The sequence below is a fragment of the Penaeus japonicus genome, unplaced genomic scaffold, assembly GCF_977035675.1.
Source record: "Penaeus japonicus unplaced genomic scaffold, GWHDUDI00000001_assembly GWHDUDI00000011, whole genome shotgun sequence".
Taxonomy (NCBI): Eukaryota; Metazoa; Arthropoda; class Malacostraca; order Decapoda; family Penaeidae; genus Penaeus; species Penaeus japonicus.
In genome coordinates, this window is record NW_028234413.1 from 31883891 (window position 1) to 31888890 (window position 5000).

General features: G+C 42.5%; 1 protein-coding gene across 2 annotated transcripts in view; it reads right to left on the reverse strand.

Annotated features, from left to right (window-relative positions):
• ssh (Protein phosphatase Slingshot) overlaps nucleotides 1–5000 on the reverse strand; it is a 194179-nt gene that overhangs the window by 147058 nt on the left and 42121 nt on the right. The window lies entirely within an intron of this gene.

Here is a 5000-nt window from a genome sequence, read left to right on the forward strand (position 1 = left end):
CATTTTCATGCCACTCTCTCACGATGCTGACATGAGGTATTTGGTATTCTGAAAATGGAATCGGAAAAAGCTGGATATACAAACCAGCCAAACCTGAAGGATCGAATTTGGTACAATTTTTCCTATGAGAAGTTATGGAACCTCACCACAGAAAAGTTTGTGAATGTCCCAGGTTTTTCGGAAAGAGTGTTTAGTTCTCCTTTGTTCCATTATATATGGGATATCAAATACATGGTAATTGCGGATAGGGGAATATAGTACATGTGAGAAGTTGTTGCATATTATAGATATTGCCAATAAAAGATACGTTTCTAGTTTGTAATATACTTTCACCATGTGTAATATTATGCTTAATTGTAGAAAAAATAATCTTAAAAACTAGAATTATACTAAACACGATTAAATAAATCAACATAATTTGAATACATCGTTAAGTAATTACTGCTAAAATGACGAAGAGAATATAGAAAACGGGAATTTCACCCCAGACTAATCAAATTATTTAATCATATTTTTTGTATCTTTGAGTTAAAAGTGCAATAGGTAAATATTGATAAAAACAAATAAAAATGGTATCACTAGTCATGAAAAAATAAATGGAGCCTACTTCTGAACAGTCCCCGTGAATTTGAATGATTTTTCAAAAATCACCAATTATTGAAATACCCTAATGCACATACACATATACACATACACACACGAGCGCACACACATATAAACATACACGCACGCGCACACACATACACACACAGAACAGACATACAGACATACAGACAAACTAAAACTCAGAGATACTTGAAAAAAAACATATGATACCAAGCTCGCGACCCGACAGCGTCATCATCCCCTCCAAGTGTCATTACTGTGTTCAACGTTCCGAGAGGAGATGCGGGGGGGGGGGGGGGGAATGAAATAGAAAGAGAAAGAAAAAGAGCGATGGGAGAGACTGAGAGAGAGAGAAAGAGAGAGAGAGATAAAAGAGAGAAAGAGAAAAGAGAAAGAGAAAGGGAGAAGGAGAGAGAGAGAGAAGAGAAAGATAAGAGAGAAAGAGAAAGGGAGAGGGAGGGAGGGAGGGAGAGAGGGATAGAGCAGAGAGAGAGAGAGAGAGAGAGAGAGAGAGAGAGAGAGAGAGAGAGAGAGATGCATGGAGGAGGGAGAGAGAGAGTATGAACAGAGTAGAACACTTAGGAGAAGAGAGAGAGAGAGAGAGAGAGAGAGAGAGAGAGAGAGAGAGAATAGAATGAGAGAGAGGGAGAGAAAAGAGAGAAGAGAGAAAAAAAGAAAAAAGAGAGAAGAGAGGGAGGGAGAGAGAGAGAGAGAGAGAGAGAGAGAGAGAGAGAGAGAGAGAGAGAGAGAGAGAGAGAGAGAGAGAGAGAGAGAGAGAGAGAGAGAGAGAGAGAGAGAGAGAGAGAGAGAGAGAGAGAGAGAGAGAGAAAGGTGTGAAATAAGGTAAGGGGTAAGGGACAAGAGGCACTCCCGACGATTGAGAATAGAAGGTGTGTGTGCGTGGGGGGGGGGGACCTCATTTGAGTCACGAGCTTCCTCATTACGGCTTGAGCACTTGTCATTAGGTAACGACCATCACCGCTAACAACTTCTTCATTTTCCCTCCCCCCCTTCCTGATTCTCCTCCGTTAGTTCTTTTTCTATTCCATACATTTTTGTTTCTTTTTGTTTTCTTCTCTATTTCTCATACTCCTCCTTAATTATTCTTATCATTATAATTTTTATCCTCATTCTTATCATTATAATTTTTATCATCATTCTTATCATAATCATTAATTAACATCATCATAATCATTTTCGCTATAATTTTTTCTTGTTCTCACCTCCCTCCTCCACCGTGTCCTCTCCCTCCTCGGTTTCCTCTACTTCCTCCATCTTTTCCACGCATAAGAAAATAATAAATGCGCACCTGTAACCACCAGCCGCCGGCGGCCGCTCTTCTGGGGCGAGCGAGCACAACCACGCCTTTTACGGGACGAAGTCGTATTCCACGCCGCAGTGCGCGCATGATTTGCAAGGGAGCATTGCATGCTTCATCTTGAAGGCCGTGTCACTACGGTTCAAGGTGGGCGCGCGGGAAGGTCGTTCTATAATTGAAGGGAAAATTGATAGCGATGATGCCAACGCGTAGAAGATGAGAGAATAACAGAATATATGTAAGAATAGATTGCATGTATACATGCATACATACATATATTTACGCCCGCGCGCGCGCGCGTGTGTGTGTGTGTGTGTGTGTGTGTGTGTGTGTGTGTGTGTGTGTGTGTGTGTGTGTGTGTGTGTGTGTGTGTGTGTGTGTGTGTGTGTGTGTGTGTGTGTGTGTGTGTGTGTGTGTGTGTGTGCGTGTGCATGCGTCTGTATGTATGCGTGTAAATAAAAGCTACCTATCTATCCATTATCATGCCTATACCATGTGGCAGAGACCCGAACACCGGCAACTCGGAAGATAAAGGAAGAGCCAGCGAGGCGAGGCGCGACTGAGCCCGAGCGCAGTTGAGTAATCCGGCCGCCGACGGAGGGAGGGAAGAGGGAGGCGTCACGGCCGCCGACGGACGGAAGGGCGGGAGAGCAACTTCCTTGGGAGGCCAGCACCGCCAGAGGGGGTCAACCGTGTCACACGAGGAGGAGGGAGGAGGGAGGAGGGAGGAGGGTCATCGGGCATCTCGCTTAAATCAACTTCCGGTCATCCCGGCCCTTCCCGTCATGCTCCGTTTACGCTTGGCCACGCCCCCTTCACCGAGGATGCAGGTATTCCTCTTCCCGGTGTGGGTGGGGGAGAGAAAAGGAAGGAAAGGGAGAGAACAGTGAAATAATGAGGGGAGGGGAAAGAAAATGAGGGAAGGGGAAGGGGAGAAGATGAGTGAAGGGGAAGGAAAATGAGGGTAGAGGAGAAAATGAGGGAAGGGGAGAGAAGAGAAGAGAAGGGGAGGAAAATGAGGGAAGGGGAGGGGGAGAAGATGAGTGAAGGGGAAGAAAAATGAAGGTAGAGAAAATGAGGGAAGGGGAGGGATATGAGTGAAGGAGATGAGAAAACATTTCCGCTTACATATTCTTTTGTTCATATACGTATATAAAACTATTCTATACAATTTGTTCCCATTCCATTTCGTCAATACGTTTGTGAATAAGTAGAGTAACAAGTGAAAGGAGTCGCCTTGCGATTTATACCCACGAAATAAAAGGCAAAAACAAAGAATAAAAATAAGACCATATAAAGATGAACTCCTTCAACCGGTCACTCGACAATGACGTCCTTCGCGCACCAGAAGACTTTCCAACGGAAGAGAATGTGCAAGATTAAGAAAATGCGTTGGAGCGGGAGTCGGAGAGGAGCAGAGAGAGAATACAAAAGGAGAAAGACGTGGAGACCAGAGAGGAGGGAGAGAGGGAGAAGAGATGCTGAGAGAAGAGAGAAAGTGACACATGAATGACAAAATTCACGGTCATCGTCATATTAAGTTATATGAATGGCGTTAATGACAATGCATGTATGCATGCATGCATGCGAAAAAAAGACTTAACAAAAGTAACATTGGTAGGGAGACACACCACCAATGGTATGAACTAATAAAAACAATTTTAACATAAATATCGATAAAAATTAATAACAATCATAATTACTACCATCATTATCACAGCAATAAGTATAAAAACTATTTCTAAATATCACCATGGTAGTTGTAATAGGGAAAAAAATAGAATGCATTGAAACAAAAGCCAAACAGAAATTTAAGAAATCAAAATAGAAACGAAAAGGCCCGCGCCCGAGACCAGGATCCAGGGCGCCCGTGGGCTGTGACCCACACGAAGGTCAGGAAGTGCTTTCACCTCCAAACGAAGGAATCACGTAGGAGACAAAACGAGCTACATGGAGCGAGGGGGAATCACCCGTAAGTCGTCACTCCTGATTAAGGCAAATGACTCACGGCTGATTGAACGGTAAAGTACATTTTTCCCGGACTCGAAAACACACACATACAAACGCGCACGCACACAGGCTCGCACAAACGTACCCCATTCCCCCCTCCCTCCCACACAAACATACAAAAGGGCCTCAAACGTCCCATGAATAGTGTCGCACACATTCGCTCGACACCCCTGTATTTAGGCGACAAACGCCTTATCAATCAAGAAACTCTCTCCTGCACTGACACTGTAAAGATTAGATGAGTCAAGATAATAAAGTTAATAATGAGTATGATGATGATGATGATAATGATGATAATGGTGATGATGATGGTAACGATGTCAATCATGAGTATGATGTTGATGAGGATGATGGTGATGATAAATATCATATTGATAATGATGATACCGATAATAATGATAATCACGATGACGCTGGTAGTGGTGGTGGTGATTATGGTCATCTAAAGAATGATGTATGTGTCTGAGTGAGTGAGTGAGTGAGTGAGTGAGTGAATGAGTGAGTATTAGTGTGAGTCTGTACGTGCTTGTTTGTACTTGAGCATGTGTGCGCATGCGTAGGTGTATGCGTGCATTAGTGCGTTTGAATGGATCTCATGTATAAGTGCATATTTACATAATAATGACAGGGCATATTTACATAATAATGACAGGAGCAACTACAATGGTAATGATAATCACAATACTTTACTTCCAACATAATTATCATTTGTTTTAGCCATGTTCAGCATGAAAAAATAATCATAATAACAACATTAGCATGACAGCAATAGTCATAAATTTCATAACATTTTTAGTACTTATAACACTAATAATCATACTACTAATACTAGTAATAATAACCATCATCATAATAACACTATAATAACATAAAACAACCACAATACCAACAACAATACTAACCCGGTGCCCACTGACAAATATAGAAATATCCTCATCTCGCATGACCAAGTGGTAAGGTAACACGCCGCGATAGCCGCTATTTCCGGATGAAAAAAGCGGTCGGGAATATAACATTAACAAGGCACGTAGTCCACGATTGCCGGTCCGTGAAAGTATTATGTGGT